Here is a 26,776-nt window from a genome sequence, read left to right as displayed (position 1 = left end):
CGTGAGAGTGGGGGGAGCGTGAGAGTGGGGGGAGCGTGAGAGTGAGGGGAGCGTGAGAGTGGGGGAGCGTGAGAGTGGGGGGAGCGTGAGAGTTGGCGGAGCGTGAGAGTTGGGGGAGCGTGAGAGTGGGGGGAGCGTGAGAGTTGGGGGAGCGTGAGAGTGAGGGGAGCGTGAGAGAGTGTGAGAGTGGGGGGAGCGTGAGAGTGGGGGGAGCGTCAGAGTGGGGGGAGCGTGAGAGTTGGGGGAGCGTGAGGGGAGCGTGAGAGTTAGTGGAGTGAGGGAGTGAGTGAGAGTGGGGGAGTGTGAGAGTGGGGGGAGCGTGATAATTGGGGGAGCGTGAGAGTGAGGGGAGCATGAGTTGAGGGAGCGTGACAGTTGGGGGAGCGTAGGAGGAGTTGAGGAAGCGTGAGAGTTGGGGGAGAGTGAGGGGAGCGTGAGAGTTGGGGAAGCGTGAGAGTTGGGGGAGCGTGAGAGTTGGGGGAGCGTGAGAGTGAAAGGAGCGTGAGAGTGAGGGAAGCGTGAGAGTTGGGGGGAGCGTGAGAGTTGAGGGGAGCGTGAGAGTTGAGGGAGCGTGAGAGTTGAGGGAGCGTGAGAGTTGGGGGAGAGTGAGGGGAGCGTGAGAGTTGAGGGGAGCGTGAGAGTTGAGGGAGCGTGAGCGTTGGGGGAGAGTGAGGGGAGCGTGAGAGTTGGGGGAGCGTGAGAGTTGGGGGAGCGTGAGATTTGGGGGAGGGGGGGAGCGTGTGAGAGTTGGGGGAGCGTGAGAGTTGGGGGAGCGTGAGAGTTGGGGGAGCTTGAGAGTGAGGGGAGCGTGAGAGTTGGGGGAGCGGGAGAGTGGGGGGAGCGTGAGAGTGAGGGGAGCGTGAGAGTGAGGGGAGCGTGAGAGTGAGGGGAGTGAGGGAGTGTGTGAGAGTGGGGAGCGTGAGAGTGAGGGGAGCGTGAGAGTTGGGGGAGCGTGAGAGTTGGGGGAGCGTGAGGGGAGCGTGTGAGTTAGGGGAGTGAGGGAGTTTGTGAGAGTGGGGGGAGCGTGAGAGTTGGGGGAGCGTGAGAGTTGGGGGAGCGTGATAATTGGGGGAGCGTGAGAGTGAGGGGAGCATGAGTTGGGGGAGCGTGAGAGTTGGGGGAGCGTGAGAGGAGTTGAGGGAGCGTGAGAGTTGGGGGAGAGTGAGGGGAGCGTGAGAGTTGGGGAAGCGTGAGAGTTGGGGGGAGCGTGAGAGTTGGGGGGAGCGTGAGGGGAGCGTGAGAGTTAGGGGAGTGAGGGAGTGAGTGAGAGTGGGGGGGAGCGTGATAATTGGGGGAGCGTGAGAGTGAGGGGAGCATGAGTTGGGGGAGCGTGACAGTTGGGGGAGCGTGAGAGGAGTTGAGGGAGCGTGAGAGTTGGGGGAGAGTGAGGGGAGCATGAGAGTTGGGGAAGCGTGAGAGTTGGGGGAGCGTGAGAGTGAGGGGAGCGTGAGAGTTGGGGGGAGCGTGAGAGTGGGGGGAGCGTGAGAGTGAGGGGAGCGTGAGAGTGGGGGGAGCGTGAGAGTGGGGGGAGCGTGAGAGTGGGGGGGAGCGTGAGAGTGAGGGGAGCGTGAGAGTGAGGGGAGCGTGAGAGTGAGGGGAGCGTGAGAGTGGGGGGAGCGTGAGAATGGGGGGAGCGTAAGAGTTGGCGGAGCGTGAGAGTTGGCGGAGCGTGAGAGTTGGGGGAGCGTGAGAGTGAGGGGAGCGTGGGAGTTGGGGGGAGCGTGAGAGTTAGGGGGAGTGTGAGAGTGGGGGGAGCGTGAGAGTGGGGGGAGCGTGATAATTGGGGGAGCGTGAGAGTGAGGGGAGCATGAGTTGAGGGAGCGTGACAGTTGGGGGAGCGTAGGAGGAGTTGAGGAAGCGTGAGAGTTGGGGGAGAGTGAGGGGAGCGTGAGAGTTGGGGAAGCGTGAGAGTTGGGGGAGCGTGAGAGTTGGGGGAGCGTGAGAGTGGGAGGAGCGTGAGAGTGAGGGGAGCGTGAGAGTTGGGGGGAGCGTGAGAGTTGAGGGGAGCGTGAGAGTTGAGGGAGCGTGAGAGTTGAGGGAGCGTGAGAGTTGGGGGAGAGTGAGGGGAGCGTGAGAGTTGAGGGGAGCGTGAGAGTTGAGGGGAGCGTGAGCGTTGGGGGAGAGTGAGGGGAGCGTGAGAGTTGGGGGAGCGTGAGAGTTGGGGGAGCGTGAGAGTTGGGGGAGCGTGAGATTTGGGGGAGGGGGGAGCGTGTGAGAGTTGGGGGAGCGTGAGAGTTGGGGAGCGTGAGAGTTGGGGGAGCGTGAGAGTGAGGGGAGAGCGTGAGAGTTGGGGGAGCGGGAGAGTGGGGGGAGCGTGAGAGTGAGGGGAGCGTGAGAGTGAGGGGAGCGTGAGAGTGAGGGGAGTGAGGGAGTGTGTGAGAGTGGGGAGCGTGAGAGTGAGGGGAGCGTGAGAGTTGGGGGAGCGTGAGAGTTGGGGGAGCGTGAGGGGAGCGTGTGAGTTAGGGGAGTGAGGGAGTTTGTGAGAGTGGGGGGAGCGTGAGAGTTGGGGGAGCGTGATAATTGGGGGAGCGTGAGAGTGAGGGGAGCATGAGTTGGGGGAGCGTGAGAGTTGGGGAGCGTGAGAGGAGTTGAGGGAGCGTGAGAGTTGGGGGAGAGTGAGGGGAGCGTGAGAGTTGGGGAAGCGTGAGAGTTGGGGGAGCGTGAGAGTTGGGGGAGCGTGAGGAGTTGGGGGAGCGTGAGGGGAGCGTGAGAGTTAGGGGAGTGAGGGAGTGAGTGAGAGTGGGGGGAGTGTGATAATTGGGGGAGCGTGAGAGGAGCATGAGTTGGGGGAGCGTGACAGTTGGGGGAGCGTGAGAGGAGTTGAGGGAGCGTGAGAGTTGGGGGAGAGTGAGGGAGCATGAGAGTTGGGGAAGCGTGAGAGTTGGGGGAGCGTGAGAGTGAGGGGAGCGTGAGAGTTGGGGGGAGCGTGAGAGTGGGGGGAGCGTGAGAGTGAGGGGAGCGTGAGAGTGGGGGGAGCGTGAGAGTGAGGGGAGCGTGAGAGTGGGGGGAGCGTGAGAGTGAGGGGAGCGTGAGAGTGAGCGGAGCGTGAGAGTGAGGGGAGCGTGAGAGTGGGGGGAGCATGAGAATGGGGGGAGCATGAGAGTTGGCGGAGCGTGAGAGTTGGGGGAGCGTGAGAGTGAGGGGAGCGTGGGAGTTGGGGGGAGCGTGAGAGTTAGGGGGAGCGTGAGAGTGGGGGGAGCGTGAGAGTTTGGGGAGCGTGGGAGCGTGAGAGTAAGGGGAGCGTGAGAGAGTGGGGGTAGCGTGAGAGTGGGGGGGAGCGTGAGGGGAGTGTGAGAGTTAGGGGAGTGAGGGAGTGAGTGAGAGTGGGGGAGCGTGAGAGTGGGGGAGCGTGAGAGTGGGGGGAGCGTGAGAGTGGGGGAGCGTGAGAGTGGGGGGAGCGTGAGAGTGAGGGGAGCGTGAGAGTTGGGGGAGCGTGAGGGGAGCGTGAGAGTTAGGGGAGTGAGGGAGTGAGTGAGAGTGGGGGGAGCGTGAGAGTTGGGGGAGCGTGAGAGTTGGGGGAGCGTGAGAGTTTGGGGAGCGTGGGAGCGTGAGAGTGGGGGGAGCGTGAGAGTGGGGGAGCGTGAGAGTGGGGGGAGCGTGAGAGTTGGGGAGCGTGATAATTGGGGGAGCGTGAGAGTTGGGGGAGCGTGAGAGTTGGGGGAGCGTGAGAGTGAGGGGAGCGTGAGAGTTGGGGGAGAGTGAGGGGAGCGTGATAGTTGGGTGAGAGTTGGGGGAGCGTGAGAGTTGAGGGGAGCGTGAGAGTTGGGGGAGCGTGAGAGTTGGGGGAGGGGGGGAGCGTGTGAGAGTTGGGGGAGCGTGAGAGTTGGGGGAGAGTGAGGGGAGCGTGAGAGTTGGGGGAGCGTGAGAGTTGGGGGAGCGTGAGAGTTGGGGGAGCGTGAGAGTGGGGGGAGCGTGAGAGTGAGGGGAGCGTGAGAGTGAGGGGGAGCGTGAGAGTGGGGGGAGCGTGAGAGTGGGGGGAGCGTGAGAATGGGGGGAGCGTGAGAGTTGGCGGAGCGTGAGAGTTGGCGGAGCGTGAGAGTGAGGGGAGCGTGGGAGTTGGGGGGAGCGTGAGAGTTAGGGGGAGCGTGAGAGTAGGGGAAGGGTGAGAGTGGGGGGAGCGTGAAAGTTTGGGGAGCGTGGGAGCGTGAGAGTAAGGGGAGCGTGAGAGTGGGGGGAGCGTGAGAGTGGGGGAGTGTGAGGGGAGTGTGAGAGTTAGGGGAGTGAGGGAGTGAGTGAGAGTGGGGGGGGTGTGAGAGTGGGGGGAGTGTGAGAGTGGGGGGAGCGTGAGAGTTGGGGGAGCGTGAGAGTGGGGGGAGCGTGAGAGTGGGGGGAGCGTGAGAGTGGGGGGGAGCGTGAGAGTGAGGGGAGCGTGAGAGTTGGGGGAGCGTGAGGGGAGCGTGAGAGTTAGGGGAGTGAGGGAGTGAGTGAGAGTGGGGGGAGCGTGAGAGTGGGGGGAGCGTGAGAGTGGGGGGAGCGTGAGAGTTGGGGGAGCGTGAGAGTGGGGGGAGCGTGAGAGTTAGGGGGAGTGAGGGGGGGGGGGGTTGAGAGGGGGGGGAGTGTGTGAGAGTGGGGGGGGGAGTGTGAGAGTGGTGGGAGTGTGAGAGCGAGGGAGCGTGAGAGCATGGGAGCGTGATTAGCGAGGGAGTGAGGGGAGTGTGAGAGTGAGGGGAGTGTGAGAGTGAGGGAGCATGAGGGGAGTGTGATAGTGAGGGGGAGTGTGAGAGTGAGGGGAGCGTGAGAGTGAGGGGAAAGTGGGGGGGAGTGTGAGAGTGTGGGGGAGCGCGAGGGAGTGTGAGAGCGAGGGAGTGTGGGAGAGTGAGGGGAGTGTGAGGGAGCAAGTGGAGCGTGAGGGAGCGTGAGAGTGTGGGAGTGAGGGGAGCGTGAGGGTGAGGAGAGCGTGAGAGTGGGGGAGCGTGAGGGGAGCGTGAGAGTGAGGGGGAGCGTGAGGGAGTGAGGGGAGCGTGAGAGCGAGGGAGCGTGAGAGTGAGGGGAGCGTGAGAGCGAGGGAGTGTGAGAGAGCGAGGGAGTGTGAGAGAGCGTGGGAGTGTGAGGGAGCGGGTGAGGGAGCGTGAGAGTGGGGGGAGAGTGAGGGGAGTGAGGGAGTGTGTGAGAGTTGGGGGAGCGTGTAAGAGTTAGGGGGGCCGGGGGAGTTGGGGAGCGTGAGTGTTGGGGGAGCGTGAGAGTTGGGGGAGCGTGAGAGTGGGGGGAGCGTGAGAGTGGGGGAGCGTGAGAGTGGGGGGAGCGTGAGAGTGAGGGGAGCATGAGAGTTGGGGGAGCGTGAGGGGAGCGTGAGAGTTAGGGGAGTGAGGGAGTGAGTGAGAGTGGGGGGAGCGTGAGAGTTGGGGAGCGTGAGAGTTGGGGGAGCGTGAGAGTGGGGGGAGCGTGAGAGTGGGGGAGCGTGAGAGTTTGGGGAGCGTGGGAGCGTGAGAGTGGGGGGAGCGTGAGAGTGGGGGAGCGTGAGAGTGGGGGGAGCGTGAGAGTTGGGGGAGCGTGATAATTGGGGGAGCGTGAGAGTTGGGGGAGCGTGAGAGTTGGGGGAGCGTGAGAGTGAGGGGAGCGTGAGAGTTGGGGGAGAGTGAGGGGAGCGTGATAGTTGGGTGAGAGTTGGGGAGCGTGAGAGTTGAGGGGAGCGTGAGAGTTGGGGGAGCGTGAGAGTTGGGGGAGGGGGGGAGCGTGTGAGAGTTGGGGGAGCGTGAGAGTTGGGGGAGAGTGAGGGGAGCGTGAGAGTTGGGGGAGCGTGAGAGTTGGGGGAGCGTGAGAGTGGGGGGAGCGTGAGAGTGAGGGGAGCGTGAGAGTGAGGGGAGCGTGAGAGTGGGGGGAGCGTGAGAGTGGGGGGAGCGTGAGAATGGGGGGAGCGTGAGAGTTGGCGGAGCGTGAGAGTTGGCGGAGCGTGAGAGTGAGGGGAGCGTGGGAGTTGGGGGGAGCGTGAGAGTTAGGGGGAGCGTGAGAGTAGGGGGAAGGGTGAGAGTGGGGGGAGCGTGAAAGTTTGGGGAGCGTGGGAGCGTGAGAGTAAGGGGAGCGTGAGAGTGGGGGGAGCGTGAGAGTGGGGGGAGTGTGAGGGGAGTGTGAGAGTTAGGGGAGTGAGGGAGTGAGTGAGAGTGGGGGGGGTGTGAGAGTGGGGGGAGTGTGAGAGTGGGGGGAGCGTGAGAGTTGGGGGAGCGTGAGAGTGGGGGGAGCGTGAGAGTGGGGGAGCGTGAGAGTGGGGGGAGCGTGAGAGTGAGGGGAGCGTGAGAGTTGGGGGAGCGTGAGGGGAGCGTGAGAGTTAGGGGAGTGAGGGAGTGAGTGAGAGTGGGGGGAGCGTGAGAGTGGGGGGAGCGTGAGAGTGGGGGGAGCGTGAGAGTTGGGGGAGCGTGAGAGTGGGGGGAGCGTGAGAGTTAGGGGGAGTGAGGGGGGGGGGGGGGGTTGAGAGGGGGGGGAGTGTGTGAGAGTGGGGGGGGGGAGTGTGAGAGTGGTGGGAGTGCTAGAGCGGAGGGAGCGTGAGAGCATGGGAGCGTGATAGCGAGGAGTGAGGGGAGTGTGAGAGTGAGGGGAGTGTGAGAGTGAGGGAGCATGAGGGGAGTGTGATAGTGAGGGGGAGTGTGAGAGTGAGGGGAGCGTGAGAGTGAGGGGAAAGTGGGGGGGAGTGTGAGAGTGTGGGGGAGCGCGAGGGAGTGTGAGAGCGAGGGAGTGTGGGAGAGTGAGGGGAGTGTGAGGGAGCAAGTGGAGCGTGAGGGAGCGTGAGAGTGTGGGAGTGAGGGAGCGTGAGGGTGAGGAGAGCGTGAGAGTGGGGGAGCGTGAGGGGAGCGTGAGAGTGAGGGGGGAGCGTGAGGGAGTGAGGGAGCGTGAGAGCGAGGGAGCGTGAGAGTGAGGGGAGCGTTGAGAGCGAGGGAGTGTGAGAGAGCGAGGGAGTGTGAGAGAGCGTGGGAGTGTGAGGGAGCGGGTGAGGGAGCGTGAGAGTGGGGGGAGAGTGAGGGGAGTGAGGGAGTGTGTGAGAGTTGGGGGAGCGTGTAAGAGTTAGGGGGGCCGGGGGAGTTGGGGAGCGTGAGTGTTGGGGAGCGTGAGAGTTGGGGGAGCGTGAGAGTTGGGGGAGCGTGAGAGTGGGGGGAGCGTGAGAGTGGGGGAGCGTGAGAGTGAGGGGAGCGTGAGAGTTGGGGGAGTGTGAGAGTGGGGGGAGCGTGAGAGTGAGGGGAGCGTGAGAGTGGGGGGAGTGTGAGAGGGGGGAGTGTGTGAGATTGAGGAAAGTGGGGGGAGTGTGAGAGTGGGGGGAGTGTGAGAGTGGGGGGAGTGTGAGAGTGGGAGGGGAGCGTGAGTGTGAGGGGAGCGAGGGGAGCGTGAGAGCATGGGAGCGTGATAGCGAGGGAGTGAGGGGAGTGTGAGAGTGAGGGGAGTGTGAGAGTGAGGGAGCATGGGGGGAGCGTGAGAGTGAGGGGGAGCGTGAGGGGAGCGTGAGAGTGAGGGGAAAGTGGGGGAGCGTGAGAGTGAGGGGGAGCGCGAGGGAGTGTGAGAGCGAGGGAGTGTGAGAGCGAGGGTGTGAGAGAGCGAGGGAGTGTGAGAGCGAGGGAGTGTGGCAGAGCGAGGGGAGTGTGGGAGAGCGAGGGGAGCGTGAGAGTGTGGGAGTGAGGAGAGCGTGAGAGCGCGAGGGAGCGAGAGAGCGTGAGGGAGCGAGAGAACGTGAGGGAGCGAAAGAGCGTGAGGGAGCGAGGGAGTGTGAGGGAGCGAGGGAGCGTGAGGGAGCGAGGGAGTGTGAGGGAGCGAGGGAGTGTGAAGGAGTGAGGGAGTGTGAAGGAGTGTGAGGGAGCGAGGGAGTGTGAGGGAGCGAGGGAGTGTGAGAAAGAGAGGGAGTGTGAGAAAGAGAGGGAGTGTGAGCGAGCGTGTGAGTGTGAGGGAGCCGGGTGAGGGAGTGTGAGAGTGGCAGAGTGTGACCCTTACCTTCCAGCTCCTCTTCTCCCCGCAGGCTTCCCTCTGGCAGCTCCTCTGCTCACCGCAGTGAGTGTGAAAGTAAATATGATTGTGAGTGAGTGTGCGACAGTGCAAGTGAGAGTGTGAGAGAGAGAGAGAGAGAGAGAGAGAGAGAGAGAGAGAGAGAGAGAGAGAGAGTGTGTTGTGTGTGTGTGTGTGTGTAAGTGTGTGAGCCTTACCTTACAGCTCCGGCGGTTCCTCTTCTCCCCGCAGGCTTCAGGCTTCCCTCTGGCGGTTCCTCCTCTCCCCGCAGTGAGAGTGAAAGTAAATGTGAGTGTGAGTGAGTGTGCGACAGTGCGAGAGAGAGTGTGAGGGAGAGAGTATGAGGGAGGGAGAGTCAGTGTGAGAGTAAGAGATTGAGTGTAAGAGTGAGAGTGTGTGAGCCTTATCTTACAGCTCCGGCGGCTCCTCTTCTCCCCTCTGGCGGCTCCTCTTCTACCCGCAGGCTTCCCTCCGGGAAATGGGTGAATATATTATAGATAGGAGAGCCCCCGGTGTGCAATAGTCCAGCGAATTAAATGTCCAGTGCAGCATTATGCTGCAATACCCCAAACCAAAACTGCAGACATATTTTTGAAAATTTTGAATACAGGATAAGGATCTATATAACACAACAGACTCAGACCAGTTGCTGTTGAAATTTGATTTTTTTATGGTGACAATACCGCTTTAAAGGAATACTGTAAGGGGAAAAAAAAAAAGAGTTGAACTTACCTGGGGCTTCTAACGCCATCCCCCCCAACACCCCCCCCCCCCCCCCCAAAAAAAAGACGTCCTGTGCCCGCACCGGGACAAAACTAACCTCCGGTCCACGCCGCGGCTCACTTCCTGTTTTTTTATGACTTCAGAGTTGCAGGCCATTGCATCTGCAGGGCCCTGGCCATGCGTGTCCTTGCTCCCGCTCACATCACTGGGAGCTTTTGGCACATTATGCGTACTGCGTCTGCCCAGTAAGCTCCCGGTGACGTCAGTGGGAGCCAGGACACGAGGCTTTACAAGTCTCAGGTTTTTTTTGTTGTTGTCTCCTCCTCCCCCTTCCCCTTCAGTACTCCTTTTAATGCTGGGAATGCACAGTTCGTTTCTGCCGTGCGTTTCTCCTCTCGATCGTTTTTGCTGCTCGATTCTGCAGTCGGTTCTCATCTTCCGCTCGTTTTCTTATCTTTTTCCATTCACTTCTATCAGAAATCGAGCGGCGAAAGAATTAAAAGGGAGATCGGACATGTCGGAAATTATCTATCGAACCATCTAATCCCCTAAAAAATAACTGTGTATTCCCAGCATAGAGGGGGCCCATACACTTATACTATTTCCCGCCGATATACAGCAGATTTGATCAAATCTGCTGTGAAATCGTTGCACAAACGCTGACCGAACGTTCGATTTCAGTCCGAAATCGATCGTTCCCGTAGATCTGTCCACACGGAAGATTTCGCTCGATCGTCGGCGGGTCAGGAGTGCGTTGATAGTGGCGTTCGAATGACCGACCCTAGTGGTAATACATCACCTGATCCGGCCGGCGCGTGTCTCTGCTAGGCTCCGGCAGGCTTCACTTCTTCCTGTCCCGACAGTTAATGCGGCGGCAGCTCCACAGATTGTGAATCGGTTTCATAATGAAATCTATTCAAAATCTGTTTGCTGTGTAGGCAGCCAATAGATCCCTCCTCTGATCAGATTTGATCACAGGGGGATCTATCTGCTGGTCAATCAACCAGTGTATGGCAGCATAAAGGTGCGTACACACATGCGACTATAGTCGTTTGAAACGATCGTTCCCCGATCATTTCAAACGACGATCGTTTAAAAAAAAAACAAAACAGCTAATGACCATTAAGTCTAATGACGGACGAGCTAGATCGTTAAAAAGGAACGATCTATCTTGGCGGATTTTTTCAAACGACGATCGTTTGCAAAAGTAGTACAACGTTGGAAACGGTCATTCGTACTAGGCTTGACATGCGCATTTCACTATTTCTCCATGGAACTTTTCATTTGTATGCGCAAGCGCAATAGTTGCTTTACGTGATGTAACGTTCATTCTAACGATCAGATCGTTACACACCTTTAAAAACGAACTTTACGTAAGTCGTTCTTTTGTCAGTTAAAAGTTCGTTCGTCGTTCACAACGAACGATCGTTGTCGCATGTGTGTACGTAGCTTAAGGCTCTGTTCCCTCTTCAGCTGAGAATGGACTTTTTTTTCAGTTCTTCGCTTATTTTTATTTTTTATTTCCTGATATAGCGAACCATCCAATCTCTGATCAGAAGCTGATTGGATTTTGATTGCATCCTTCCACAAACAGGACATCGATTTTTTTTCAATAGGTTTCAGCAGGGAAACCTATTGAAAAAACCTATTTCCTGGACCAAACATGGCGGCATACTTATGGGTATAGGCTCTGCCCCCGAACCCTGATAGGACAGTTCACTAATAAAAGCTCAGAACCCACCCCCTCCAGCCATTCTTTTTTTCTGTCCTCGAACGGACATGTTCACTGTTTATTTTTTCTTTTATTTTTTCCTTGATTTTTTTCTTTTTCTTTCCCCCTTAGGTATAACCTGTAAAAAGTACCTGTGCAGGGGTGTTGCGGGTTCAGCCTCTCCCGCAGATGCGGCTCAAAGTCCTTAAATAGGACATAGGAGCACCCTCTCTCCCCACATATAGCTGGAGGCTCTCTCCTAGGAGTCTATTGCCGCCATTACCGCCGCTGCCTCCGTTCACAGGCGCGCATAGGGTGGATGAAGGAAGCAGGAAGAGAAGATCTTGCGTCTCGCGAGAATTCGGGCGGCAGCACTGATTGGCCGGGGAGGACGCATTCGGCGTCGTGACGTCACCCGGAAGCTAAAGGAGCGCTGGTGGACTCCAGGTGCTGGTGTGTGCAGCGGTGGGTAGCGTTCTGTGCGCTGGGACCACTCGTTTGCAGCCGGGCATCTCGATTGGAAAGTGTACACGTGGAAGGGAATCCTCTTCGGGAACCAGGTATGAGACGGCCAGCAAACCATGATGAATGCTGATGTATCCATGCCATAGGCATGGTTTGATGAAGATGGCAATATGCTTATGCATGCTTATATACCTATGCTTATTTTCTCTTAAATAGAGATGGAAGCTAGTGGGCAAGTGGTGGAGATAGAGGAGGAGGTGATTGAAGAAGGGCTAAAGGCAGCTTTTTCTGTTCTCCTCACCTAGGGTGTATTGGTTCCCCTGCACAGGGTCCCCTGGTATTTAAAAGAGTGCTGTTTTCCGTCCAACTGGAGCGGATATTTTTTGAGTGGAACATATTTTACTCTTATGTCTCCACAGTCCGGGGGAAGGTGGGAGTGCCCAGATTCAGGAGCAGCGGTCCTCTTCTATCAAAGCGAATGTCCGCTCAAGATCAAAGGAGAGAGTGGATAAGTCAGCCTCTAGGAGGAGAGACTCGCATGACAAAAGAGACAAGTCTGCATCCCACAGGAGATCCTCGAGAGACTATCATTATAGAAGTCGATCCCGTAGCAGAAGCCCTAGGAGGAGACGGTCTCCCAGACATCAGTCCAGAAGATCTAGGTCCAGATCTGCACACAGACAGGACAAAAGGAGACGTTCACCGTCTTATTATACATATAGACATGAGCCTCAGAGGGACCATTATGGTTACAGGTCCCCAAGAGGGCCTCGCAGGGTGTGGACTATGTCCCCTGAGTCTGACGGAGTTACGCCGTTTCAGAGGCCTGGGCAAGCTGAGTGTTGGTCATGTACAAAACCAGCATTACCAGATAAGAAGGTCTGTAAGGCATGTTTTCTGGAACTGGGCCAAGAAAAAGAATCTGATAACCAGCAAGTGCTAGCTTTTATTCAGCAGGCGGTTCAGGAAACCTTTCAGAATATGGCCTCCCAGCTTCCAGCTTCTTCTGCGGCTGCCCAGGTTCTAGCAGCCGATATAACTCCCCAGGCAGATGCACCACCTATTGGCTTTGATTTCTCTCTAGTTCCAGCATTTCTTACAGCCATAAAATCAGCAATAGACTGGCAGGACGAAGAAGGCGCTTCGCAAGAACCGGATAAATATTATCCGCACTTGAATCAGAAACCACAGGTTTTTCCTTTAATGAAGGTCATAAAGGATGTGGTATTGGATGAGTGGAGCAAGGTGGAGCAGAAGCCTTCTTTAAATAATAGATTCTCAAAACTGTATCCGTTGGGTCAGGAGGACTTGAAGTTATTCGATTCAGCTCCAATGGTGGATGCGTCTGTTGCACGCCTGGCTAAGCATGTTACTCTGCCATTAGAGAACGCCATAGCTTTCAAGGATCCACTAGAGAGAAAGATGGACGCAGACATCAAGAAGGCCTTCCTGGCGGCAGGAGCAGCCTGTAGGCCAGCAGTGGCATTGACATCTTTAGCGAAAGCCACAAAGGTGTGGGTAGAGAACATCGAGACGGCCATAGACAACGGCACAGACAAGCAGGAGATAATAAAAGCTCTAGACGAGTTAAAGTTAACTGGAGACTTCATGGGGGAAGCTGCTATCGATGTTATTAGATCATCTGCTAGAGCAATGTTGTGGAACATCACTACAAAAAGAGCTTTATGGTTAAAACCATGGGCAGCTGATCAAGCGTCTAAATCGAATTGGTGCAAGATTCCCTTTGACGGAACTCATCTCTTTGGGCCTCAGATGGACTCGGCTATCTCCAAGGTGACAGGAGGAAAGTCGGGTTTAATCCCGCAAGATAAAAGGCAAAGACCTAAACAACAGTCTTAGAGAAGAAACTGGTCTAACAGATATCAACAGGCAAAATCTTATAGACCAGGGAGGCAATTCGGAAGGAACTGGAAGGGTACTCAGTCATCCTTCCTAAAGGGGAACAAGGCTAAGGTCTCTTCTGATTCCCAGCAAGCCCAGAAGCGATTTTGATGGGACGTCCACTCAAGACCATCCAGTGGGGGCCAGGCTTCAGCTCTTTTGGAGGTCTTGGGTGGGAAGTATCGTAGACCCTTGGGTAATAAGGACTCTAAGGAGGGGACACTTCTGGAGATTCTGCAGAAGGCCTCCACAGAACAGGTTTGTGATCTCAAGAATGCCTCTGGGAAAAAACAAGTCGTCTTCTCTAAGGGAGTATGTTCGGTCCCTGATGAAGGAGCAGGCAGTGATTCCTGTCCCAAGCAAGGAACGCTTCGGCGGAATTTACTCACCTCTTTTTCTGGTACCAAAGGCATCAGGAGGATGGAGACCAGTCCTAGATCTAAAGTTTCTGAACAACTATATAAGGATCAAGCACTTCAAAATGGAGTCCCTCCAGTCTATCATACCGATGGTGGCCGTGGGCGACTGGATGTCCACTATAGACCTTTCCGATGCCTACCTGCACATTCCTATAAGAGAAGATTATCAAAAGTTCCTCAGATTTTGTGTAGAAGGAAACCATTACCAGTTCAGATGTCTTCCTTTTGGGCTGTCCACAGCTCCAAGGACCTTCACAAAGGTTCTATTACCAGCAATAGCACAGATGAGAATCCAGGGTCTACAAGTATACCATTATTTGGACGATATCCTGTTGTTACATCAGAACAGGGAGGTGTTGGTTCAACATCAGAAACGACTGCTGGAATTTTTACAACACCTAGGTTGGATGATCAACTTCAGGAAAAGTCAGCTTATACCCTCTCAGGACATGGTATTCCTGGGGGCAAGATTCCTAACCCTCAGGAACCAAGTATGTCTACCGGACCAGAAACTGTCACTGATCCAGCGGAAGGTCTACAGAGCATTGGCAGCATCCCACCTGTCGGCGAGAGAATGCTTGAGTCTTTTGGGAACCCTATCCTCCACAATCCCAATGGTAAAGTGGGCTCACTGGCATTTGAGGGTCTTCCAGTTCTTTTTTCTAAAAGTTTGGAACAAAACATCCCTTCTCCAATTGTTCAGGTTGCCGTCAGAAGTAAAGAGGTCACTCCTGTGGTGGACCAAAGAAACGAATTTGAGGAACAGCCTTCAGATCCAGCTGGAAGTTCCGATAGTTGTCACGACCGATGCAAGTTTAGATGGTTGGGGAGCCCATTGCGGAGAATTCCAGTGTCAGAGCAAATGGGATTCAAGGCAAATAGGCGTACCATCGAATCTCCTGGAACTCAGGGCGGCTTTCTTGGCCCTAAAAGCCTTTCGGCACCTGATCTACGGAAAGTCGGTATTACTAAAAATAGACAATATAACGGCAGTAGCGCACATCAGGAGACAAGGGGGAACAAGAAGTTTGTCCCTGTTGAGGGAAACGGAGCATCTGATGTTATGGGCACAAAAGAATTTAGCCAACCTGTCAGCGTCCTATCTTCCAGGGGAGAAGAATGCCTTAGCAGACCGCCTAAGCAGGCGTTTCATGGATCCCCACGAATGGTCTCTGGACAAAGAGGTGTTCCTTCAAATAACCAAGAAGTGGGGCAAGCCTCAAATAGACCTATGGGCATCATTCCAGAACAGGAAAGTGGAGAGGTTCTTCTCACGCCATCATCATTCAGCTGCAGTAGGAGTGGATTGTTTGGTCCAGAGTTGGAACTTCACCCTGGGTTACGCATTTCCTCCCTTTCCCCTGATCTCCAGGTTTCTCCAGAGACTTTACAAGGAATCCTGCATGATAATCGCTATTCTACCATACTGGCCGAGGAGGCCATGGTTTGCCCTAGCGGTGTCAATGAGTGTGGAAGAACCGATGACACTACCGAAGTCTCACAACCTCTTGTCACAGGGGAATCTACTTCATCCAGGAGTAGACAGGTTGAATTTAACTGCATGGAAGCTGAAAGGAAGAGGTATTTAGACTTAGGCTGCTCTAGCGGAGTGATAGACACACTCCTGAAAGCAAGAAAAGCTTCTACCAACTCGACATATTATAGGATCTGGGAAAGATTCGCAGCTTTTGCCTCGGAAAGAGGATTTAGCGTCTTATCTCCGGAAGTGCAGCACATATTAGACTTTCTGCAATCTGGAGTGGAGAAAGGGCTGAGTGTATCTGCAGTCAAAGTTCAAGTGTCAGCACTATCTGCGTTGACAGGAAGTCGATGGGCAACACATTCTCTGATAATACAGTTCATTCAGGCAGTATTTAAAATGAGGCCTCCAAGAAAGCCGTTCTTCCCCAAATGGGACCTTTCTTTAGTGCTGGAGGTTCTATCATCACCTCCTTTTCATCCGCTGGAGAATGTTTAGTTGGAAAACCTAACATTAAAGACAGTCTTCCTGACAGCGATAGCTTCTGGGAAAAGGGTCTCAGATCTGCAAGCCTTGGGCTGTTCAAGCAACTTGTTAGAATTCTTCCAAGACAGGGTGGTCATCAGGCCTGTGCTGCAGTTTATTCCCAAGGTGTCTTCCTCATTTCATGTAAATCAAGAGTTAGTCTTGCCTAATTTCCTTGCAGAAGGAATATGTCATCCCCTGGATGTGGGTCAGTCTATCAGGGCCTTCTTAAACGCCTCTGCATCTTTCAGGAATTCGGATCGCCTGTTTATAAACTACCAGGGTCCTAGGAAGGGCAGAGAAGTGTCAGCTAGAACCATCTCTTCTTGGTTGGTTAAGATCATTAAAAAATGCTATACCTTGAAGGGTTTACCAGTGCCTAATGAGATACAGGCACATTCGACCAGGGGCATGTCAGCCTCCTGGGCTTGTTTTTCAAAGGTATCTGTTGAATCTATATGTAAAGCGGCCAGTTGGTCTTCTGTTCATACTTTTATGCATCATTACCATGTTGATCCTGCTTCTCTAACTCCAGTTGATTTTGGGAGAGCAGTTCTTGCAGTGTAAATCAATAAATTTTGTATTTTTTGCAGAATTCCCTCCCTCTTGTGTGATTTGTTATGTCCCATAAGTATGCCGCCATGTTTGGTCCAGGAAATCGGAAAATTGTATACTTTCCTTCCGTAATTTTCCTTTCCTGGATCAAACGATGGCGGCATACGAATCCCTCCCTCTTGTCCATTCGAGGACTGATTTTCACCAGAATGGCTGGAGGGGGTGGGTTCTGAGCTTTTATTAGTGAACTGTCCTATCAGGGTTCGGGGGCGGAGCCTATACCCATAAGTATGCCGCCATCGTTTGATCCAGGAAAGGAAAATTACGGAAGGAAATTATACAATTTTCCGATTTATTGGTCACAGCCCTCTGTGGAGCTGTGGTGAATCCAGACATGTCCAGACTTCTTTATTGTGTTAATGCGGGCAGCAATTCTAGATCAATGGGAAAGCTCATCAAGGCACTTGTGTTGAATCCCAAGTGCATTTACATAGTAAATCAGTAGCTGTGTCTATAGCCCTGACTCTGTGATGTGTGCAGGTGTTGGTTGCTGTGAGTTCTCTGCAGTCTGTTTGCAACACAGGTTAGGCTAAGGCTGTGTTCCCATGCCGTGCCGGAGAAGATACATATTCATTTTTAATTTTTTTGTCCATTCTCTGCCCATTGACAGTGAATGGCTCATATTTTATAAACCCGGAGCCTTTCACACTTGTCACTCTGCAATTGTGGTATGTAGATCTGTGCAGCTCGTGATAACGGGCAGGTTGATGCATTCTCCCATATAGCCTATGGGAGTAACGCATCTTCCCCGGGCTCCAGCCGGACCATTGGAGCAGACTAGGGTTGCCGCGATATACCGGTATGACGGTATATCACGGTTTCAATGTGCACGGTAATCATACCATTCACATTCACGAAATACCGTTTTTTCCCACTTCCGCTTCCGCTGCGCTCTTCGTTCGCTGACAAGTGCCCGGCTGTCTCTGCACACAAGATCTCATCTCACACTTCCCGGCAAGTGGACTCATTGGCTCAGCGCATGGTAAGAGGCGTGACCATAGCGCTAGCCGGCAACTGCAGAGGCTCATAGTTGTGTGTGAGCTGTGTAGAGACGTGATGTGTGCAGAATCACTGACCGGCTGAGCAGGAATGTTAATTCGTTTGCATGGAATTCAGCTCTTGAAGCGGGGACCGGGGACGGAGCAGTGCGGCGGACTGTGATTGATAGCACAATGAAAAAACACGTGCTGGAGTCGTACATGGAGCTGACAGCGGGACGTACATGGAGCTGACAGCGGGACGGAGCAGCGAGGTGAGCTGTGATTTATAGCATAGTGGAGGGTCGCATGCAGGTCATGGTGAGGGATGGAATACTGTCTGTGGAGTCGGCTGCAGTGTAAACTGCAGACATAATGTGGTGAGAGCCAGTGGAAGCACTTAGCTCTCTTTATTGTTCTTATATATTGTTCTTTATGTGTGCTTGTGAGGGGAGAGTCCTGTGTCTCTACATATATAGATAGTCCATATATAGATAGACAGTCCATATATAGATAGATGTTTTGTTTCCCCCCTCTCCTACCATAGTCTGAGATTCCCCTGTCCACCAGTACCTCCCCATCAGCATCACACAGTGTGAGACCCCCCCTCCATATAACTCAAAAGGAAGATGCTCCCTTGTCCAATAGCAGCAGCCAGTGTTTACCCCCAGTCCACTAGCATGATTAGCATCACACAGTGTGAGACATCTAGTATGAACCCCTTACCCACATTGACAGCACCCAGGGGGAGATCTCCCTCCCCACCTGATAGCTTTCAGCTGCACTACTTTTCCATCCAGCAGCACTCAGCGCAATGTTCTCCCATACCCAGTTTACCGAAACACCCCACATGACACACAGAACTGCACCCTGTATGTACTTAACCTGCCCTTTCATCTGACTGAGCACAGCAGAACACATAATTTGATCTCTCCTGTGTCATTAGTGACCTGACGGAAGGAGAACAGATTTCTGCACCCTGCATGTATTTAAAGAGAACCCGAGGCGGCATTTTCAAATCTTAAGACACACAGACTTGTCCTGTATGCCTGTGTCGCTGTGCTGCAGCCAATTCACCCAACCACGTTCTGCTATCCCCCTAGCAAAATAACACCAGGCTAGCGACAGTCTGCTTGTCGTTAGCCTTCTATTTACCTGCGGCTTTTCAATCCATCAACAGGCTCCCCCCGCCGCTAGCTTCCTCCCGGAGTGGCAGGCGGCTGCAGCACAAGGACACAGAGGCAGGTTATTGTGCACAGGACATGCCTCTGTGTCTTATTAAGATTTAAAAATGCCGCCTCAGGTTCTCTTTAGAGTCTTATGCTGGATACACACCATGAGTTTCCGCGTCGCACGCGTCTGTCGATACGCGTCGATTCGATTATTTCTGAGCATTTCCGAGCGCATTTCGATTATTTTTAGGTCGAATGCCATGTAAAGTATGGCAACGATCCATCGAACCGCGAATCAAACATGTCGGAAATAATCGAATCGAACGCATCGAACGCGGAAACGCATGGTGTGTATCCAGCATAATGCCCTGTCATCTGTGACAAAGCACAGCACACATTGTAAATTAATCTCTCCCTTGTGTCCACTGACTGCCGCCTCAGATAAGCTAATTTTGAAAGCACACCAACTAACTTGAGCACATGTTGTAATTTGATCTCTCTACGTGTTACCTGTGACCTGACTGCCACCATGGCAGATAAGCTAATTTTTAAAGAGGACCTGTTGCACTGTAGATAGCTGAGGATTTTCAGTCACAGATCATGCAAGCTCAGGCAGCAGAGATGTAGGCACCTGTACCTGAGCCTATACTAGCTGAGTGAAGCAGGGGAAATATGCAGGATGCTGATGCGATGCTTTTTATAAGGGTGATTGCAATGAGAATAATTGTGTAATACCGTATACCGTGATACCGTCATACCGCTGTATTTTTTTTTTACGGTTATCATACCGTGAATTTTCATACTGTTGCAACCCTAGAGCAGACACTACATTGTTCTCCCTCTGCCCACATGTGGTCCAGTACAAGTGGGGACAGAGCAGATGTTATAAGTGAAACGTCTTATTTCTGTGCATGTGGGTGTGCTTGTCAGGGGGGTGAGAGATTTGAGCTGGTTGCACTGCTGTGCATAGTGCATACATAATGGTCTCTGCACATGCTAGATAAGTCGGCTCACCCAAACGACATTCCCGGCAAATAGAAACGGCACGTCAAGAATGGAAAACTGCACGAAAGTGACATTTCACACGACATATGCGCATGCTCTGGAACAATATTGTTTGAATAACCTGTACACACGACTGACTGCACGATATCTGCTAAATAGTCCTCTGAATTGATTTGAATTGATTTGCCGTTTGGATCCAACAGAATACCTGAAAGGTATTACACTACTTAAAGTGAACCTCCGGACTAAAAATCGACACAGCAGCACTGAAAAGGCTTTGTGTTTAACAGTTTCACAGCATCAGAACTTTGTTTCTCTTATACAGGCCTCATTTTTAGCTGCACAGAAGAAAACTGCCCGGGCTTTTTTCCCCTGATGCTGTGCAAAGCATGATGGGATTTCTGATTTTGTTGCTCTCATTCTGCTGTTTTGGTGCAATTTTTTATTTTTTTTACATTTTGAATTTGACATTTGAAGCCTAGCGTGTGCAGCTGGGAGGGGTAATCAGGACACAGGACAGTTGGAACTGTGTCTCCTGCTCCTTGTCACCTCCTTTCAACCAAAAAGATGGCTGCCCCCATGACAAAGATGGCAGCCCCCATGAATCACAAACATTTGCCTGTTCTTTTAAAACAGGGTGGGTAAGAGATTATATTACCTATCTATTCTAATTAACATAACTAATGTAACTTGATGACAGTATGTTTGTTTAGGCTGAAGTTCCCCTTTAAAGTGGTCATGAACTCTTGCACAGGACAGAAGGAAAACCTAGAAAATGCACCCTGTATGTATTTAGAGTTTTGAGCCTAATTTTCCCCCCCATCTGTGTCTAATCACCACTGTAATTTGATCTATTTAGCTGTGTCAGCTGAATTTCTATCTAGCAGCTGTAACAAAGAAATGTTTTGCTTTAAGGCTTCTTGCACACCAAGACGTTGCATTAGGTGGCACGTTAAGGTCGCATAACGTGCACCTAACACAACGTATGGTGCTGCAAGAGCCGACGGTAGAGTGAGCCGCGTTAGGCGGCTCGAGTCCTATAATGTCTCCCAGAGTGGCGCTGATTGGCCAGTGGGACCACGTGATGCGGAGCGAGACACTCCGCATCACGTGGTCCCGCCGGCCAATCAGCGCCCGCCAGTGCAGTGAATATTAAGTAGCCATGTGCGCGGCTACTGTAGCTGGCTCTCCCAGCCTCCTCCGCCCCCCACTGCGCATGTGCAAACAGTCTAACGCGGCTATAGCCGCTCCAACGCCGTAGCATGCTGCACTTTGCACAGAACGTGCAGCGTTACATGTAACGCAACGTGGGCTGTGTGAACAGCCCACTTGTGTTACATTGCTGTGCGTTGGGGGAGCGTTACAGGCGCACTAACGTGCGCCTGTAACGTCTTGGTGTGCAAGCAGCCTAAAGGGAACCTGAAGTGAGGGAAATTATTTAAAATAAACACATAACGTAGCTGCAAACAGGGCTGTGGAGTTGGAGTCGGGAAAAAATGCACCGGCTCCAACTCCTAATGAATTTAAACTGTAATTAAAATAGAAAACTATAAAATGTTCTATTTCTCAGATAATAGTCATAATAAATAATTTATACATACAGTAATAGCTGTGCTTAGTCCACAAAAATGAAATAAACCAATCAAAATTAGTTACTTGTGCTGCTTCAATAAAGCAGTCCCCGTATTTTTAAAGTCAGATCTACACATCTGATTGTGACTGTATATATGATGTGTACACAGGAATCTCTTATATATGTTACGGCCAGAACCCGAAGTCTGGCCACTTCGGGTTCTGGCCGGTCAGTATGCGAAGTGGCCGGCTCCTGCGGCCAATGTGAGAAACGGGCTTCAGTTTCGGACTTTGGCCGGCCAGAACGCGTTGTAACTTCACGTGGCCGGCCAAGTCCCGAAGTCCCGCTCACCGCCGCCAGGAAGCCCCGCTCACCTCATCCCCTGCTGTGGCTGCCGCTAAGTATTCAGACCTCCGATCAGGGCGACCGTACCAGGGAGGCAGAGACAGGCATAGCAGCTGCCAGCTCACGTGAGACCCGCTGGACCCAAACACTTCAATGCAGAAGTGACGTCATTGAACACTTCTGCATATGAAGTGTATGGGTCCGGGCAGGTAGCGTGCGCGCTGCTCTGCCTTTCTCCGCCTGGTGGTCGCCCTGATCGGAGGTCTGAGTACTTAGCGGCAGCAGGGGATGAGGTGAGCGGGGCTTCCTGGCGGCGCCTCCAGCAAAGCTCCCCCAGCCCAGCAAAGCACCCCCAGCTATGCAAAGCCCCCCCCCCCGACCATGCAAAGCATTTCCAGCCACGACCAGCCCAGCAAAGACCCCCTCCCCCCCCCCCCCCCGCCATGCACAGCCCCCCAGCAAAGCACCCACCACAGCCATGCACAGCCCCCCCAGCAAAGACCCCCCCAGCCATGCGCAGAACACCCACAGCCATGCACAGCCCCCTAGCAGAGCACCCACAGCCCCCCAGCAGAGCACGCACAGCCCCCCAGCAAAGACCCCCTCCCCAGCCATGCACAGCCCCCCACAAAGCACGGACAGCCATGAACAGCCCCCAGCAGAGCACCCACAGCCCTGCACAGCCCCCAGCAGAGCAAAATTCTGCGTTGATTCTGATTTATGCAAATTTACACACTCTCTTTGCTCATGAAATCAAATCATTTGATATGTTGTTAAAATTTGGTTTGGTGACTGAATTAAATGGTACCTGAGAAGGATGAAAAGAAAAGTTTTATACATACCTGGGGCTTCTCCCAGCCCCCTTCAGGCTAATCAGTCCCTCGCTGTCCACCTCCACCACCTGGATCTTCTGCTAGGAGTCCTGGTAATTCAGCCAGTCAGCGCAGTCCGGCGCATGCCGCTTCCACAGCCAGGAGCGTTCTGCACCTGCGTAATAGTGCTGCACAGGTGTAGTACGCTCCCGGCGGCGGAGTGTGTGCATGCGCACTACGCCCGACTGGCTCAAGTACCTGGACTCATAGCAGAAGATCGAGGTGGAGGAGGAGGACAGCGAGGGACTAATTAGCCTGAAGGGGGCTGGAGGAAGCCCCAGGTTTGTATAAAAAATGTCATCTGTCTCAGGTTTACTTTGTTACACAGTAGTACTATACTCTACATATGCGCTCTCCACAGAGCTGCAGGGAATCCACTGAGAATGTTGTGCACATTGATTGAACACAGAGGTGTTGTCTATCACCCATAATCCTGGTTCAGATTGTGCATGAAGAATGTGTAATAGAGGAAGAATCTCCTTATTCCCCTGCAGAGTACCTGCACATCACTCTTACATGTACCCACAGTTACATTGCCTAGGCCTGATAGATGTTCTTTGTTCCAGCCTGTACCTTTTACAAGTACTCTTACCAAGGACTAGTTTTAGTCTATGATTAAAGGGAATAAATATGGCAGACTCCATATCCTTCTCACTTCAGTCTTTGTCTTTTAAAATTCCTAAGCGTTGGCAGTTAAGAGACGAATTTCATGTTACATACTTTCAATCAACAAGATTGTAAAATGCAAATTAGAGGAGGAGGAGTCTGAGACGGTGGAATCCTAAACTGAGGAGTCGGTGTATTTTTGTACCGACTCCACAGCCCTGGCTGTAAATTAATATTACACACTTACCTCACTGTCAGTTCCTCTCAGGGCTCGTTTCCACTGTTGCGACGCGATTTCGTCGGCATTCCGACGCTTGTAAAAACGCATGCGGATGCGTTTCCGCATGCGTTTTTACCTGCAATTTCGGTGCCATGCGAAATTAACCATGACACTGCCAGGGCAAAATAACATTGAAAAAGGTGCGAAATCGCACGCAAAATCGCGGGTAAAAACGCATGTAACAAACGCATGCGTTTTAACTATTAAATACATTAGCGGCGATTCCCATGGATTCCCGACGCAGGCGAATTCTGTGGGTCCCGTCGTGCAGATTTGGCCGCTGCCAAATCGCTCCCGCACGCCGCACATGTGGAAACAGCCCCGGCCACTTCACTGTAACAAGCGAATACGCATCTCGTCGCCGCATGCGGATTCGCTATGGTGGAAACGAGCCCTCAGAAGCTCACCATTGTCTTCTTACAGTGACAACTTCCAGTTCTGACAATATTTTGTCAGAACTGAAATATACCAGTTGCTGTCAGTTGTATATCAGCAGCTGTCAGTTACAACTGAATGTGCAAGGTAATGTCCATGTTTCCCTATGGCTCAAGTGGGTGATATGACAGTTTAACAGTATGCTGACCAGGAAGCTGTTAGGAGGTAATGGCCATTTTTAAAATGGAGGATGGAGAAATCCATTGATCACAGTGAACAAATGGGATGCAGGAGAGGAGAAATAGATTGAGTAGTAGACTACACAGGAGGTAAGTATGACCTGTGTATGGTTATTTTGACTTTTTATTTTCAGTTCAGGTTCTCTTTAATTTTTCCACTGCACAGCTGAATCGCTAGTGATTTTTAAATCGCTAGGGTTGCTACTTTATCATAGAACTCATGAGAAGTATTTTCCACTATAGTGATTCGATTTGTAAATCGCAATCGCTTTCTGGAGCAATTTTTCAGAGGGATAATGCAATGCAAATGAAAATCGCAATTGCATAACAAAATTAATGAAAAATCACAAACGCGGGAGTTTGTGATTTGTGATTGCGATTGCTAGTGGAAAAGGGCCCTAAAGGATACCCCAGGTGACATGACATGATGAGATAGACATGTATGTACAGTGCCTAGCTGTGTTCCTTTTTTTCTTTCTCTGCCTGAAAAAGTTAATCAGGAATGGAAGTGACAGTACCTGTCAGGAGTCAGGACTACAGTGTGACCCTCACTGATAAGAAATTACAACTATAAAACACTTTCCTAGCAGTAAATGGCTTCTGAGAGCAGGAAAAATATAAAAAGGGTCAATAGTTCATGGATTTTAGCTCGGCATATTTCAACGAATGTGTCAGTGGGCAAAAACAATAAAACAGTAACAACTAAAAAAGTCGATTTAAACATAGATTTGAGGAATATGTTTAAAAAGTCATTTTAGGAGTATAGATACAATTGTTTATTTTATTAGTTTATTTTTACCTCAGTTGTCCTTTAAAAGTTATGCTGTTGCTTCTCTTTAAGGCTGCTTACACACCAAGACGTTACAGGCGCACGTTAGTGCGCCTGTAACGCTCCCCCAACGCACAGCAATGTAACACAAGTGGGCTGTTCACACAGCCCACGTTGCGTTACATGTAACGCTGCACGTTCTGTGCAAAGTGCAGCATGCTACGGCGTTGGAGTGGCTATAGCCGCGTTAGACTGTTTGCACATGCGCAGTGGGGGGTGGAGAGGAGGCGGGGAGAGCCAGCTACAGTAGCCGCGCACATGGCTACTTAATATTCACTGCACTGGCGGGCGCTGATTGGCCGGCGGGACCACGTGATGCGGAGTGTCTCGCTCCGCATCACGTGGTCCCGCTGGCCAATCAGCGCCACTCTGGGAGACATTATAGGACTCGAGCCGCCTAACGCGGCTCACTCTACCGTCCTCACTTGCAGCACCATACGTTGTGTTAGGTGCACGTTATGCGACCTTAACGTGCCACCTAATGCAACGTCTTGGTGTGCAAGAAGCCTAAGAGCAGGGAGGAAGTTCTGAGTTCAGGTCTGCTTTCTCAGCATGTGCGCTCTCTATAAACGAGCAACACTGCCTTTGTGCAGACAATGTCATTCGGAAATGCTATTACACAATTGTGTATTTACCATTGATTGCTTTGTTGTAGTTTTAACATTGGTACAGTTTTTTTTTGTCTTGAATGGACAAGTGTTACAGCTGATTTGCTTTTGTGTATTGCCCTTCCTGACCTCGGAGCATTCAACAATTATTAATTTATTTATTTTTACAGACACTGATCTCCTAGGTAACGTTGTAGGACAGGAGATGATTTGTGAAGTAAAAGCACTTGTACACTGCTTTCCATTATTTATTTATTTTTCATACTTTTGGAGTACCCTGTTCTAGATCTCGGTAATAATAATCAGTGGCCTGAAGCTTTTCAGCCTTTATGTGCCGTGGCGAATGGCGCACCGAGATCTGAAGTGAATGCGCCTGGTTTGTTCTTTTGTGTGCTCTCGGTGCTCTTTGAGATATAATTTGTTGCACTCATTAACCTCGCTGCTTAGAGCGCAGACTTCACAGTGAAGAGTTGAGTCCCATCATGAACTGTTCGACCAGGAAGGATTGTTTGCAGAGTTTATGGTTGGTTGGAAATGTGGCTGTGCCTTATTTTCTATCAAGTTATGCATGGAAAATAACAGTCCAGAACTTGTTACAGTGCACTGTAAATGTTAGCGAAAGGGGCCTAAAGGAGTGTAAGGAATAATTATGTGCCTATTTATTGTCCAGCGCTGCGTAATATGTTGGCGCTTTATAAATACAATAAATAAATAAATAAATGTGTAAAGTATATAACTGCTCCATTTAGTGGCTAATTTGTGAATTTTTTTTTCTTGAAGGGCTTGTTTGTGGTTAATTGAATGTTTTTAGGAGAGATTGGTGGGTTTTCCATGTGGCCAGGTAAAATCCCATTGCTTATTATTGCCTTTTAAAGCAAGAAGTTTTAAACCAGGATGATACCATTTATTGGCTAACTAAAAATGAATAAAAATAAGCAAGCTTTTGGCCTTGCAGCCTTCGTCTGGCTTATATCCTGTTAGTAACAGGATATAAGCCAGACGAAGGCTGCAAGGCCGAAAGCTTGCTTATTTTTATTCATTTTTAGTTAGCCAATAAATGGTATCATCCTGGTTTAAAACTTCTTGCTTTTAGTGATGGCTAACACGGTACAATACCCTACTGCTACCCTACTGCCTTTTAAAGGGAATTGAAGTGAGAGGTATATGGAGGCTGTCGTATTTGTTTGCATTTGAACAACACTAGTTACAGCCCTGCTCATCTATTTGGCTGCAGTAGTAGTGTGCAGCTAATCTTGTCAGATTTGACAAAAATGTCAGAAATTGCTTATCTGCTGCATGCTTGTTCAGGGTCTATGGCTAAAAGTAGAGGCAGAGGATTAGCATGACTTCCAGGCTTCTGGTATTGCTTAAAAGGAAATATACATGGCATCCTCCATATTCCTATCATTTCAGGAGTCCTTTTAAAGCACACCTGAAGTGAGATAGATATTGAAGCGGACAGATTTCCTTTTAAAGAATGCAGATTGCCTGACTGCCCTACCGAGGCTCTGTCTCTAATTCCTTTATACATAGAACCTTAACAAGCATGCAGATTATGTATTTCTGACTGAAGTCTAGATTAGCCACATGCTTGTTTTGTAGATGTGTGTGTGATTCAGACCCTTATACAGCCCAAGTGATCAGCAGGGCTGCCAGGCAACTGGTATTATTTAAAAGGAAATAAACAGCCATCATATCCCTCTGAGTTCAGGGGTACTTTAAGGGCCCTTTTACACTATGACGTTGCAGGAAGCAGTTTTACCGCAACAGGCTGCAAAGTCAATGAACTTCTATGGAGAGTTTTGTACTTAAAGTGGACCCAAATTAAAAATACAAGATTTCATAAAGAAAATCTATTTTCTAAATTATAATAATAAATAGCAGCCTTTTTTCAGTTGCATGAGGACAAATATAAAATATTTTACATTTATTGGAGAAACCCCTCCCTTTCTTTCAAATTGCCGGACAAAATCCGGCAAACTGGTGGAGTAGGTGGTGTCCGGCAATGGAGGAATTGCTAATGGCTGCCCCCAGTCAGGGCTGTGGAGTCGGAGTCGTAGAGTCTGAGTCGGGGCAATTTTGGGTGCCTGGAGTCGGAGTCGGGGAAAAATGCACCGACTCCGACTCCTAATGAA

General features: G+C 51.9%; 1 protein-coding gene across 2 annotated transcripts in view; it reads left to right on the top strand.

Annotated features, from left to right (window-relative positions):
* Window positions 1-26,776, top strand: part of ABHD12 (abhydrolase domain containing 12, lysophospholipase) — a 1,393,598-nt gene that overhangs the window by 188,332 nt on the left and 1,178,490 nt on the right. The gene's annotated exons all lie outside the window — the stretch shown is intronic.

This window comes from Hyperolius riggenbachi, chromosome 4, assembly GCF_040937935.1.
Source record: "Hyperolius riggenbachi isolate aHypRig1 chromosome 4, aHypRig1.pri, whole genome shotgun sequence".
Taxonomy (NCBI): Eukaryota; Metazoa; Chordata; class Amphibia; order Anura; family Hyperoliidae; genus Hyperolius; species Hyperolius riggenbachi.
Note: the sequence above shows the minus strand (reverse complement) of the source record. Positions and strands in the feature narration are given on the sequence as shown.